This window comes from Oxyura jamaicensis, chromosome Z (genome assembly GCF_011077185.1).
Source record: "Oxyura jamaicensis isolate SHBP4307 breed ruddy duck chromosome Z, BPBGC_Ojam_1.0, whole genome shotgun sequence".
Taxonomy (NCBI): Eukaryota; Metazoa; Chordata; class Aves; order Anseriformes; family Anatidae; genus Oxyura; species Oxyura jamaicensis.
The window spans coordinates 31,127,611-31,143,158 of NC_048926.1; the positions used below are offsets into that span (position 1 = coordinate 31,127,611).

The following is a 15,548-nucleotide window of genomic DNA, read 5'->3' on the forward strand; positions in this document are numbered from 1 at the left end:
ATAAATGTCAACACGTCTATTTTGAGTAGTGTTTGATAAATGCATTTAACGTGCTTAAGATGCTTCTGTTATGGAGAATTTCTTCCTCACTTGTATATGCAGTTTGGAAAACTGACAGTTCTAATGTGGTAAGGTGTGGTGATACAGTTGAAAATACAGTTGAAGGGGTTGATTTATTTTCAGACTAAGTCATAACTAACCTTTGGTGAATTTCATGATCCTCATCCTCTTCTTACCCACCCAGTTCCCAGTTTCAAGGGTTGAGCTTTTCCTCTGCAGGCTATATTCACCTGTATGCAGTGAGAGCTTTTTTGTCTCCCTAGCTTTACACAAATAAAGAAAAAATAACTTCAACCAATAATTCTCTAATGTTCTCTTGCCTGTCACTAAACTTGGCAAGAAAAAGGAAATACACACATTAAAGAACTCACGGGTGATTCTGAAGAGAAATTAAATTACCAGTAATGACAAGCATACCTCTAACTACTACATTCCCTGCCTCGGGATGATTGGTTGCATACTGCCAAGCCACCACATCTGAGATAAGTGCAGCTACCAAAAGACTAGAAATATATTTTACAATCTTGTAAGCACCATGGTAGTAGACACAGCTAGAAGACATAACTAATGATAGTCACTTTCAGTCTGCCCCTCAAACATTTTATTTCTCTACAAATCTTACACACAGATCACCCTTACTCTTCTTGGAAGTGTGGGCAGTAACCTGAAAGCAAAGGTAAAAGAAAATATAAATGCTTTCTCTTCCATTAAAAATGAGAAGATTGAAAACATTTCAGACTTGAGGAGTTTAAGTAGTTAGCAGAGTTCTTAAGAATATTTGTGGATATTCACACTTCAGCAAGTTACAGATACTAGAGAGGGTGATGTCTTGCACCAACAGAGCTGAATGAAGTGTATTTCCATATGAACATATGGATACAAGGATTACTGACATTCAAGGGTAGAGAAACAGGTAGAGAAATAATTTTCCAGTACAAAGTTCCATCATTCAGGCTGAAAAGCCCCTTCAGGTGATTCTTAACACATGAGCCAGCTGTTACAAACCTGAGCTTATAAGGGCAAAATGCAGTTTAGGGAAGAGATAGTAAACTAATAAAAGGCAAATTCATACAGTGTATTCCTTGCTATAAGAATAGCATATGAATTATGCTAAATCTGAAGTAACAAATAACAGCAGTATGTGACAAACTTTTTTCCTTTGGTTTTCTTAACAATAACCTTTTGCAGGCAAAGATTTCAAAAGGCATTTTCAAACAGTTTTGCTTCAAAAGAAAGTGACATTACAATGCTGAATTATAATAATACTTGTGCAATAAAAAGTATTGTTAGTTGCTGCTGATCGAAACTGCTTCAAACACTAAAAGGCTAGCTGTCTGCCTCAGACATTTAAGCCAATGTTCTTTCTTCAAGCAGTTGCTGTTTGAAGTCATTGTCCTTGCAAAAATGCCTTGACACCTAAGGTTCAGGCTGATTTTGGTCTAAAGATCATAGACACGGACACTAATGTAATAGATTGTAAGATTGTAATGCAAATTCTTTAAAAAAAAAAAAAAAAAAAAAAAGAAAGAAAGTCAGACAGTCTCCCTTTCCCCTTGCTCCCACACCCTCCCCCCCTTCCCCCCCAACACACAAACAGACACACACACACATTTTTGAGGTTATATTTAAACAAGATTTGGCCAAGTTGAAAATCTGTCCTGCCAGGAACAAGGCTGAAGGAAAAACAAGGAAGTTTTATATTTTGGCTTGAGCAGACACTGAATTTACCAGCATCCTAATTTTTTAAAGAATTAAAGAACTGAACACCCAATACCAAGAAGACAGAACCTTCTAAGCCTCAACAAATGGATTCTAATGCAATAATTTATGGAATTTTTTGTTCTGTGAATCAATTTTTGACTATAGAACAAAGACCACTTGTATGTACTGGCCTCTAATAACGATTTATAGTAGATATATATCTCTGGGAGAGTATAGGCATACCTAAGATCTTACATGCTGTATCATCATTAAAATTCACCTGAACTGAGTATTTGAAATTCAAAAACTGGATAGAAAATAAGTACTTCTGCAGTGCAACACAATCCTGTCTAAGGTCTTAACTATAGTAGCCTTGAAAAAGTTCCAGACTTGATTTAGAAATAACATAAATGAGCTCTCCATCCTCATTTGTAAGAAATCAAGCAGGGAAGGCAGGAAGTCAGAATGGTTTATTAGGACCTGCTTATCAGTCTGAGGTGTAAAAAGGAAATGCACTGGCAGTGGAAGTAGGGACATGTATCCTGAGAAGAGTACAGAGATGCTGTTTGGTTGTGAAAGGATGGGTTCAGGAAAGCCAAGGCATGGATGGAACTAAATTTGGCAAGAAACGCAAAGAATAACAAGAAGGGGAACTGTAGGTACATTGGTCAGAAAGAAAGGCAAAGGAGAGTGTATCCCCTCTGATAAATAAGAAGGTAACAACAGATGTGGAGAAGGCTGAGGTACTCAGCAATTTCTTTGCCTCAGTCTTCACTGCCAGTCAGGCTTCCCAGGTCTCTCATTTCCCTGAACCTTTGGTGGCAGCTGGGGGAGCAAAGTCCCTCCCACTATAAGCAAAGAGCTGGTCTGACCACCTGATGGAACTGAACAGGTATGAATCTATCGGGACCACTGACATGAATCCCAGGGTCCTGAGGAAGCTGGCTGACACAGTTGCCAAGCCACTTTCCATCACATTTCAAAACTCCTGGCACTCAGGGGAAATCCCTGGTGACTGGAAAGAGCAAAACATCACTTCCGTTTTAAAAAAGGGTAGAAAGAAAGACCCAGAGAACTACAGACTGGTGAGTCTCACATCTGTGTCTGGCAAGTCATGGAACAGATCCTCCTGGAAGCAATATCAGTGTACATGTAAGACAAGGTGGTGATCTGAGACAGTCAGCACAGCTTCACCAAATGCAAATCATGCCTGACCGATCTGGTGGCCTTCTATGATGGAGCGACGGCATGAGTTGACAAAGGGACACCGATCGAGATCTTCTACTTGGACTTCTGCAAGGCCTTTGACATGGTCCCACATGACATCCTGATCTCCAAATTGGAGAGATATGGCTTTGATGGGTGGACTGTTCAGTGGATAAGGAATTGGCTTGAAGTCCACATTAAGAGAGTTTTGGTGAACAGCTCTATATCCAGATGGAGGCTAGTGATGAGTGGTGTCCCTCAGTGTCTATCTTGGGACTGGTGCTGTTTAATATCTTTATCAATGACATAGACAATGGGATTGAGCGCACCCTCAGCAAATAACACCAAGACAAATGGTGCAGTCAATGCAACAGAAGGAAGAGTTTCCGTCCAAAGAGACTTGAGACTGGGACAAGCTTGAGAAGTGGGCCCACACGAACCTAATGAGGTTCCACAATCCAAGTCCAAAGAGCAGCATCTGGGTCAGGGTAAACCCAGACATGAGTACAGACTAGGAGACCTCATTGAGAACAGCCCTGCAGAGAAGGACCTGGGGGTTCTGGTGGACTGAAAGCTCAACATGAACCAACAGTGCATGCTTGCAGCCCAGAAGACCAACTGCATCCTGGGCTACATCAACAGAAGAATGGCCAGCAGGTTGAGGAAAGCGTTTGTCCCTCTCTACTCTGCCCTTGTGAAGCCCCGCTTGGAGTAGCGCATCCAGCTCTGGAGTCTGCAGCACAATAAAGGTATGGACATATTAAAGCAGGTCGAGAGGAGAGACATGAAGATGATCAGAGGGCTGGAGCAGCTCTCCTGTGAAGAAAAGTTGAGAGAGCTGGGGATATTCAGCTTGGAGAAGAGAAGGCTCCAGGGATAATTAACTGAGGCCTTTCAGTATTTAAAGAGGGCTTATAAAAAATGAGGAGCAAATTTTTACTGAGGTAGACGATAACCAGACAAGAGGGAATGGTTTAAAGTAAAAGAGGGGAGATTTAGATTAGATGTTAGAAGGAAAATCTTCACTCAGAGGATGGTGAAGCACTGTAACAGGTTGCCCAGAGAAGTTGTGGATGCCCCATCCCTGGAAGTGTTCAAGACCAGGTTGCACAAGGCCCTGCATAACCTGATCTAGTGGGTGGCATCCCTGACCATGGTAGGGGATTTGGAAATAGATGATCTTTAAGGTCCTTTCCAGCCCAATATATTCTATGATATTCTAAGATATTCTGTGATATTTAAGCTAATTCATTCATAACAAATTTCAGTCCTCTAAATCAACCCTCACTACACCCTTTCTTTTTAAATTTTCTGAGTTATGATTAGTATTCTGACAGTTAATACTGAAATATAATTGATAATTAAAAAAATATCTCCTGAACTGTTTCCATTCTGATCCTCATGACCGAGTGTGGCAAAGCTAATCAAAGAAAAAGAAACCGATATTAAAAGTAATCTTGGGCATATTTGAAATACATTCATCTTTCATTGTCCATTTCATATTTCATCTTCATCTATACAAGGCAAGAACAATTCAGATCTATATTGCTGCCATCAGTGTGAGATGCTCTTTTGGAACTCTTCCTAACAGCATGGATGGCAAGGTCTTAGTGAACTCATTTTGAAAGATGAATCTGCCAAACAGTTAAGTACAGCAAGAATTCCAAGATTTTTATTTTATTTTATTTTGAAAAGGTCTATAAGCCTTTTCTTGTACTGAGGATTGATCTCTGTGTAGCGTCTGAATATTTCACTGAATGAGATATCACTTAAAAATATATTGAACAACTCATCTTACTACTCAAGTGCTCTAATGAAGATTTTCAATGGTTCATACCATAGAAAATGATATTTATATTTACATAATAGAGCTATCTCTTTTTGCTGATATGAGTATGTAAGAATACTGTGAAATTAATATATATATATATATATATATATAAAATCAAAAGAGTAGAATGTTAGAGCAATAAAGGTCTACTATTCTTACGGGTTTTCATTCACCCAAAAGCCACAAGTGAATGGATAAAACAACATGAAAATCAAAAACATAGCATTAGGGAACAGACCAAAATTTTGGAAGCCTTAAATTGTTTCAGCTTGGAATTTGATATTTGACTGGAACTTCTGAGTTGTAGTGAGTTTTCTACTACTAGTTTAATACATGGATAAAACTGTTAGATGTATATTTTATGCAGTTCCTGTGATACTGATGAGCAAGACCACCCATAATAATAATAAAAATAATAATAAAATTCTATTACCAACATGTTCCTTTCAATACTCAGCTGTATCCATTAACTTCCTTAGAAATTAGGAAAAGCTTTGTAAATGATGGAAAATTTAAATCAAAATATCTTCCTTCAGAGACACTTGTGTGAAGAACTTAAAATTTCGATGTGCGTTTCTCATTGTAATTTAGAACCAAATCCTATGTCTTTCAACAGAATCCGACACATCAGGATTTTTTTTATTTTTTTTTCTAAATAACACTGAATTAATTCACTGACCATTTCAAGTCTGAAATTCCTCCAAAGTAATACATTGCAGTGCTAAAACAAACATTAACTAATCTTTGCATTTTGAAACAAGTTTGCACAATTTTTACTTTTGCAGGGAAAGCTTATAACTCAAAATGTCAATGGCCATTCTCTTTACATGGCAGAGTCCCTCTGTCTGCAATAAGAAAATAATTATATGAAGCAATCCTTTATGTCTTACAAAGCACAAAGCAAAAGAACCAGGTAAATAAAGCCAAATTACAGAATTACAATACAGTTTTGATTAAACCATTGTCTAAACATATGCCTCAGGAACAAGTTATTTTCCAGAAAACTATCAGTTCACCTTAAAGCAAAGTGAAAAAATGCATCATTGATGGGCACTGAATCAAAGAATGAAAAACTTGGTGGTGCTTTGACAAGCATTTGTGACAGGAGGAGGTATTGCAATATCATTTCAATTAAGACTATCATATAAGCAGGTTTTGAAAGCTTACAGTGGAAAAGACTGAAGCAAACATCCTACAGAATTTGCTCCATTCATACCATTGTATTCTGGAAGTTCTTTCAATAGCTTTGCTGCAAAGTTGATTTTTTTTCTCTTAGAGCCCCACAGGAGGAGAAAACTGTTGATTGCCATGACCTTTTTAACAGCTTTTTACATGCTGGAAGACTAATATGTTTTCTTTCATTGTCTTATATATAAAACACATCCAATTCTTTCTGGCTTCCCTGTATATCATTTCTCCAATATCTGATTGTTGACATTTTCCTCTAGATTCCCTGTAATTTACCAATATATTCTATCATAGAGCATTCATTCTGTATGTCCTCAGCTACAAATGTGTATAAGACAAAATAGCCAGACAATCACAGAATCACAGAATTTTCTAGGTTGGAAGAGACCTCAAGATCATCAAGTCCAACCTCTGACCTAACACTAACAGTCCCCACTAAACCATATCCCTAAGCTCTACATCTAAACGTCTTTTCAAGACCTCCAGGGATGGTGACTCCACCACTTCCCTGGGCAGCCCGTTCCAGTGTCTAAAAACCCTTTCGGTAAAGAAGTTCTTCCTAACATCCAACCTAAACCTCCCCTGGCACAACTTTAACCCATTCCCCCTCGTCCTGTCACCAGGCACGTGGGAGAACAGACCAACCCCCACCTCGCTACAGCCTCCCTTCAGGTACCTGTAGAGAGCGATAAGGTCACCCCTGAGCCTCCTTTTCTCCAGGCTGAACAAGCCCAGCTCCCTCAGCTGCTCCTTGTAAGACTTGTTCTCCAGGCCCCTCACCAGCTTCGTAGCCCTTCTCTGGACTCGCTCAAGCACCTTGATGTCCTTCTTGTAGTGAGGGGCCCAAAACTGAACACAGTACTCGAGGTGCGGCCTCACCAGAGCCGAGTACAGAGGGACAATCACTTCCCTGGCCCTGCTGGCCACACTGTTTCTTATACAGGCCAGGATGCTATTGGCCTTCTTGGCCACCTGAGCACACTGCTGGCTCATATTCAGCCGACTATCAATCATCACTCCCAGGTCCTTCTCTGCCTGGCAGCTCTCCAACCATTCATCTCCCAGCCTGTAGCTCTGCTTGGGGTTATTGCGCCCCAGGTGCAGGACCCGGCACTTGGCCTTGTTGAACTTCATGCAGTTGACCTCGGCCCATCGGTGCAGCCTATCCAGATCCTCCTGCAGAGCCTTCCTACCCTCGAGCAGATCGACACACGCACCTAACTTGGTGTCATCTGCAAACTTACTGAGGGTGAACTCAATGCCCTCGTCCAGATCATCAATGAAGATATTGAAGAGGACCAGCCCCAGCACCGAGTCCTGGGGAATGCCACTAGTGACTGGCCTCCAACTGGATTTGACTCCATTTACCACGACTCTTTGGGCCCGGCCATCCAGCCAGTTTCTAACCCAACGAAGCGTGCGCCAGTCCAAGCCAAGAGCAGCCAGTTTCTTGAGGAGAATGCTGTGGGAAACGGTGTCAAAAGCCTTGCTGAAGTCAAGGTAGACCACATCCACAGCCTTTCCCTCATCCACCCAGCGCGACACTTTGTCATAGAAGGAGATCAGGTTCGTCAAGCAGGACCTGCCCTTCATAAACCCATGCTGACTGGGCCTGATCGCCTGCTTGCCCTGCAAGTGCTGCGTGATGACTCTCGAGATAATCTGCTCCATGAGCTTCCCTGGCACTGAGGTCAAACTGACAGGCCTGTAGTTTCCTGGGTCAGTCCTCCGGCCCTTCTTGTAGATGGGCGTCACATTTGCTAGCCGCCAGTCAACTGGGACCTCCCCCGATAGCCAGGACTGTTGATAAATGATGGTAAGCGGCTTGGCCAGCACCTCTGCCACTTCTTTCAGTACCCTTGGGTGGATCCCATCCGGCCCCATCGACTTGTGCACATCCAAGTGCCGTACCAGGTCACCAACCATTTCTTCATGGATAGTGAGGGCCACATCTCTCTCCCCATCCCCTTCCACCAGTTCAGGGTACTGGGTATCCAGAGAACAATCGGAATTGCCGTTAAAGACTGAGGCAAAGAAGGCATTAAGCACCTCCACCTTTTCCTCATCTCTTGTAACTAAGTTTCCCCCCGCACCCAGTAAAGGATGGAGATTCTCCTTAGTCCTCCTTTTTGTGTTGATGTATTTATAAAAACATTTTTTGTTATCTTTAACGGCAGTAGCCAGATTGAGCTCCAGATGAGCTTTGGCTTTTCTAATTTTGTCCCTGCACAGCCTCGCAATATCGTTATAGTCCTCCCTAGTGGCCTGCCCACTTTTCCAAAGATTATAAACCCTCTTTTTTTCTTCTAAGCTCAAGCCACAATTCTCTGTTCAGCCAGGCTGGTCTTCTTCCCCGCCAGCTCGTCTTTGGGCACGTGGGGACAGACCGTTCCTGTGCCATTAAGATTTGCCTCTTGAAGAGCACCCAGCCTTCCTGGACTCCTCTGCCCTTCAGAACCGCCTCCCAAGGGACTCTACCAACCAGTGTCCTCAGCAGCACAAAGTCAGCCCTCCGAAAGTCCAATACAGTGGTTTTACTGGTCCCCTTCCTGGCCTTGCCAAGAATAGAGAACTCCACCATTTCATGGTCACTCTGCCCAAGACAGCTCCCGACAATCACATCCTCCACCAGTCCTTCTCTGTTTGTGAAGAGAAGGTCTAGCGGGGCGCCTCCCCTGGTAGGCTCACTAACCAGCTGTGTCAGGAAGCTATCTTCCACGCTCTCCAGAAACCTCCTAGACTGCTTCCTCTGGGCTGTGTTGTGCTTCCAGGATATGTCTGGGAAGTTGAAGTCCCCCACGAGAACCAACGCTGACGATTTTGCAACTTCTGCCAGCTGCCTGTAGAACTCCTCATCCGTCTCCTCGTCCTGGTTCGGCGGTCTGTAACAGACCCCGACCAGGACGCTAGCCTTGTTGGCCCTGCCGATCCTAACCCAAAGGGACTCGACTTTGTCATGCCCAGCCTCGAGTTCTACAACATCAAAACACTCTCTAATATAGAGAGCCACTCCACCACCCCTTCTGTGCTGCCTGTCCTTTCTGAAGAGTTTATAGCCAGTCATTGCAGCACTCCAGTCATGAGTGGTCCCACGACGTCTCCGTGATGGCAACCAAGTCGTAGCCTGCCCGCTGCACGATGGCTTCCAGCTCCTCCTGTTTGTTACCCATGCTGCGTGCATTGGTGTAGATGCACTTCAGCTGGGCCATTACCTTATCCCCCGGCCTTGCTATTGTTCCCCCTGGCACAGCTCCAGCAAACCTTGCTTCACCCCCATCCCCCTTCTTACCTAGTTTAAAGCCCTATCAATGAGCCCTGCCAGCTCCTGGCCCAGGATCCGTTTTCCCCTAAAAGATAGGGACCCGTCTGCGGCCATCAGGCCGGGTGTCGAGTAAAGTGCCCCATGGTCGAAAAACCCAAGATCTCTGCATTGGCACCAGCCCCGGAGCCACGTGTTTAACAGGTGGGCTTTCCTGGTCCTCTCCGTACCCCTCCCTGTCACCGTAGGGATGGACGAAAGCACTACCTGCACTCCCGCTCCGTCCACTAACCGTCCCAGCCCCCTAAAGTCTCTTTTGATTGCCTTCAGGCTTCTGTCTTCAATGTCGTCACTGCCCGCCTGGACTATCAGAAGAGGATAATAATCAGAGGGGCGAACCAGGTTGGGAAGCTTCCTGGCAACGTCCCTGACCCTGGCCCCAGGGAGGCAGCAGACTTCCCTACGGGTAGGGTCAGGCCGACAAATAGGGCCCTCTGTTCCCCTGAGGAGAGAGTCTCCCACAACAATCACCCTTCTGTCTTTCTTGGTGGAGGCAGTCCTGAGGCGTGGAGTCGACCTCCTCGCCCTAGGCATCCTCCTGGGTACACTTGCTACCTCTTCCTCACCCACCAGTCTCTCAATCTCCAGGGCCTCAAACCTGTTGCATAAGGGCACCTGGGAAGGTGGGGCCGGAAGGGGAGGGCATCGCCTGCCATGTCAAGCAGGGACCTTTTTCCATTCCTCCTCAACTCCCAGATCCCCTCCCTCTGCCTGACGGTGACAGGGCAGGGGGTCCACCCCCATTTGGGGTGTCTCACCCCGGTACCTCTCGAGGCCCTGCAGGGAGTCGCTCCACCAGTCCATCTCCCGCTCACACTGCCTGATATCCCTCAACCTCTCCACCTCCTCCTTGAGCTCTGCCACCATGCGGACCAGGTCTTCCACCTGCTCACACCTCACACACACAGTTTCTCTGCCTCCCGCCGATGGCAGCAACAGGCTCAGACACTCCCTGCATCCGGTGGCCTGAACCGCTGCACTTTTTAACGGGTAATCGGTCTGGGTGCGTACGGACTTCCTGGAGAGCGCACGGTGCCTGGTGGAGACCATTATCGCCTCGCTAACGGCTGTCGTTGAGGAGGTGTTACGTACGGGCGGGGGAGAGCGCTCCGCCCTGTCTGCGCGAACTGCCGCGCTAACTAACTGCCGCGCTAACTAACTGCCGCGCTAACTAACGAACTGCCGCACTAACTAACTGCCGCGCTAACTGCCGCGCCACGCCCTGTTTGCCCGTCCTGGTCGCCGCGCTCCTGGTGGCTCGCGCCCCCTAGGGGCAGCTTTTGAGCGGCTGTGGGAGGGGGCGCTGCTGGCTCCGCCTACGCCTCGTCAGCCTCCCTCACGAGGGCTGCCGGGTCCTGGCGGCTCCCTCGAGTGGGCTCGATGCCGGAAAAATTAGCCCTGCCTGGCCCGATCCCCCGCTCCGCTGCAGAACGCGTCTGCCCCGGAGCCGATCGCCTCGGCAAATGACAAGGTCTGACAAAACTATTTGCAGCCTATGTAGTGGTGTTACAGCATGCCTTTTCACGTAACATTAACCCTGCTTATAGTATAGTATGTGCACAGCTGTTTTTCTGGGTGACACACAACCTGAGCTTTAGCTGAGGCCCCTTTGCATAGCACTTCCACCTGTAATGTGCCTAGAAAAATGGTCTTTAGGTGGGCGTACTCTATGTTAGTATACATTCATGATTAGGTTCTTGCATGGGCATTGAATGAATTAAACACCTATGACTGCTTCTGAATGAGAGTTGTGCCCCTGAGAATGCTTCCATAACAAAATGCCATATGGCTGAGCTTTACAGTTCTGATGAGAGAGACGGTGACTCCTCCTGCTATAACTCCTACAACAGTGCAGGAATTCTTGGACTATGGCCATCACATTCTGTTACAGTGAAAGAAAACAGCACAAACCTACACAATTTTATTTTCATTTTTGTAAATCTGGTGAACACATGGTGTACATGAGTTTAGATTTTTTTTTTCATTTTTTTTTTTTTTTTCCTTTTGGCCAGCCATCTTTCTCATTCATTCATCTCCTGACTTATCTTAGTATGCTGAGAGCACTAAAGAAATGAAACAAAATTCCAATAGTTCACTATTGATAAAGAAGTTATTGGTTTTCCACAAAACTGGGGACTGAACAATGAAAAAAAATGTAAATTTAATTCTTTTTTAGTAAAATAATGTAACTTGACATGAAAGAATGCTATCTGCAATTTATGTGCTATCTAGTAATATGTATGCTAGAAGAATTATTAACTACTCACCAGATTAAGACGCACATATTTTTCTAGTTCCAGCAAAAAGTAGATAATGTTTTATTTATATTTTCCTGCACTTAAATACACATTTCACAACTTTGAAAAAGAACATTTCTATATACCTGTTAAGTCCAATAACATAAATCAAATACATTTTGTCTAAATGCTGTAAAGCATACATGCACTTGGGAGTATATTAATGAATATATATATTCTGTAATGAATTGTTAAGTGCATGTCCTGATGAATTTTCTACTCATGTTAGTGAGGATAACTTATTGCCACTTAGATCTAGTATTTTGACCTGTAATAGCTCCAGTATAACATGTCAAAACATACTAAGGATGAAACCTCTCAAGTTTGTTGCTGAAGCCCTGCACAACAAATAGAAATGACACAGGACCCATACTAATAGTCCCATCTATTTCACTATTGGGGTACAAAACTCAGGATATGTGACTTTTCTACTGGGTTTGTTTCTACCTCACTATTTCCAGTAAAAACTCAGGATTACATATATCTCAGGATGCTCACTGTATCAAGGTGTTCAGTTTTGACACTACAGGATGAATAGTCTGTGCTTAAGTATTTATATATTCTTGGTTTGCAATATTGATGATACCACTTCCTGACAGTCAAATGACTGGATAAGGCTATCAGAACACTAAAAATGAAGTCAGTTATTCATGTATTCAGTTAGTCATTAGCAAATTTGAACAAAACTGGTAATATCAGTATGAAAACTAAAGCTCTCTTCGTCAGGAGAGTCGGGATCAGGCTCTTATTTGAGCAATCCAGCTGGCAACCAGTCATGAGTGGTGTTTCCCATGGGTCAGTGTTGGGGACTATCCTCTTTAATATTTTTATTGATGACTTGAATGAGGAAATTGAGCGGACCCTCAGTAAGTTTGCAAACAACACCAAGCTGGGGGAAAGTGTCGATCTGATGCAGGGTTGGAAGGCCCTGCGAGGGGCCTGGACAAGTTGGATTGATGAATAGAGCTGAATGAGATGAGGTTCAACATGGTGAAGTGCCAGGAAATCAACAAAGAGTGAAAAATCTTCTCTTTTCCTAAAGCTTTCTGCTAGGGAAACATATGAATTATGAATTTATTTTAACACTACCATTTGATGTACTCAGCTGTAAAATATGTACTTTCTCAAAGCTGAAGTTAGTCAGACGTATAACTCATGCTAATGAACCAACTTTGTTTCTGCAGATGCAATCTTTATTTAATCTTTAAAGTCCCCATCTTTATCTATCCCATCCAGGTAAAAAAATCCCATCCAGGTAAAAAAAAATCAAACTGTAGGACTACATAATGAAAAAAACAACTTAAACAGAAATGATGACATGAAGATGAAAAGTAGATGAAGTCCCAGAGAGAAATGATTTTGCCTTGCAGCAAGAATAATGATCAGGCTACCAAGACAAAAAAAAGCAATCAGAAAGGAATCAAAGGGAAAAGAGAAAAAAAATTAGCAAAGATCTTCATCTCTAAAGGTATGTAACTAAGTTTGTATTTCATGTTTGAAATTTCACTTCTCTCCTGCTATAGATTATGCTATGTAAGAATGATAGTGTAAGAAAAAATTGTCAAGGAAATCTTTTCATCGTATCCTTTTCACAAATAGGGATTCACATTGCTGCTTCACCATCAATACCATTAATTACATTATTGTATTTCCTGTAATAGGAAAAAAGGTAACTTGTATGCCATATTCACAGAGCTCCAGACTCCATCTGAGTTAGATTGGAGCTGAATTATGTACCAGATATATGGTCTCTAATAACATACACTGAGTGCATGAAACTTTTTTTATCTATGAATACAGACTAAGCTAAATTAAGTACAAATAAATACACAGACATAAGCACTGAATGAACAGACAATCCATTGACTGGATAGTACGGTCTCTCACTACACTCAAGGAATGTATTGTTACTGAATGTTAATCACTTGTAGAGGTGATTACTATTCTGATCACTGTTTTTGTAGGGTGAAGTCAGCAAAGGGTATATGTAGCTTAAAACTCTTCTAAGAGAAGAAGAGAATGAATACAATTTCATTTAGTTACATGAAAATATCCTTCTAGGAAGTGTCTGTCTGTGGCCTTTGGTATTAAGATAACTGTCAATTATTTCAGTAAAATTTCTGAAGTTAACTGCTTATTAGGATCAGATTTCTTCCTTAGCACTGATGCTATTTAGCAGCAACATTATTATCTAAGAAGCAATTAGTGAAGAAATGGACAGATTTTTTTTTGCTTAATTCCAAACAACTTTTAGTACCTAGACTAACCAGGGCCTGCAGTCTCAAGATAAAATAAAGATTTCTGATAATATTACCCTCTGCTATGTACTAATTGCCAACAAGTACATACATGAAGTGGTGTTAACATAGGTTGAATTTACATGCAGAAAATGATTCTGTAATTAAAATGTCATACATTATATGAACTGACAAAACAAAACAAAGCAAACTATTTTTTAAAAAGTGATGAAAAGTTAAAAGAATAAATATATATGTACTTCAGTAAGCCTCCTGAAAGGAATGACTTTTGCCAAGATGTTCAACAAATTATATAATCATTGCAACTATATGTATCCAAGCATGAAAAAAAACACCAATGACAACAGAGTATGGTGCATTGTCTCCTGTTTGAAACCTACACATGTAAAAACATGTTCATTTTGAAGTGGGGGTCATCCATGAGCTGCTGAAATATCAACTCTTGTTCAGTTTTCTCCTTTTCATTGATTTAAAAGATTTTCTGGATAAATCTCTCTTCCTCCCTCTTTCTCTTTCTTTCCTTTCATTACAAACTTTTTTTGATCTTCTTTATCTTTGGCATTTGCTGCCACGTGTTGCTCAGTACCTTAGGCACCTTTACATTTTGTATTGCTATGGGCCTTCCATTTGCAATCCTGTAGCCTATCTCCTACTAGCAGCTCCCCACCCTTTCACACAGACTACCAAGAGCATGTAACCCAGAACTCTTGTGGCAGTATTTTTCCTGTGTTGACATTCTTGTCAGATATTGTCATGGCTTTGGATGGGATAGAGTTAATTTTCTTTGTAGAGGCTTGTATAATATTATGTTTTGGATTTTTTATGAAAATAGTGGTGATAACACACCAATGTTTCAGTTGTTGCTGTGCTTACACAGAGCCAAGGATTTTTCTTGTTCTAGTGCCTCCCTGTCAGTGAGGAGGCTGGGAGTTTACCAGGAGCTGGGAGAGGACAGAGCCAGGACAGCTGGCCCAAACTGAACAAAGACCTATTCTATACCGTATGATGTCAAGCTGAAAAATAAACATTTGGGTAAAGAAGAAGAAAAGGATGTTTGGAGTGATGGCATTTGTTTCCTCACAGAACTGTTATATGTGTTGCACTCTTTTCTGTATGTGGCTGAACACCTGCCTGCTGAGGACAAGTAGTGAATGAATTCCTTGTCTGATCTGCACATATGGCTTTTGCTTTACCTAGCAAGCTGTCTTTATCTCAACCCATGAGTTCTCACACTTTTATATTTCCAGTTCTCTCCCCATCCCACATGGGGAGAGTGAGTGAGAGGCTGTGTGGGGCTGAGCTGCCCACTGGAGTTAAACTGCAACAGTTATTCAACTCATGGCATTCATATCACTTGTAATTATGTTGTTTTATTATGACAATTTTGCATGGGAAGCAATTGCTATAGATGTTAAAATCACCCCTTCCTTCTCCCCTTTTCTGATTTCTACATTTGTCTGCAGCTTCTGGTTTACACTAAAAGACCCAATAATACGTTTGCAGAAACGAACCTGTTGTGTGTCTCCTTACCCCAATCAATGTGTGCACCTATCAGCAATAACAGCATCATAAGCAGGAACAACCGATGTGGAGTCTGAATATGTCTTAACATAACATACAGAGTTACTGTGGGTAAAATATATCAGGGAGACCACTTGCTGTACGTTTTCTCACTATTTTTTTTTTTT

The 15,548-nt window shown here is 42.5% G+C and overlaps 1 protein-coding gene across 40 annotated transcripts in view; it reads right to left on the reverse strand.

Moving 5' to 3' along the window:
- Positions 1-15,548, reverse strand: part of PTPRD (protein tyrosine phosphatase receptor type D) — a 510,118-nt gene that overhangs the window by 49,643 nt on the left and 444,927 nt on the right. The window lies entirely within an intron of this gene.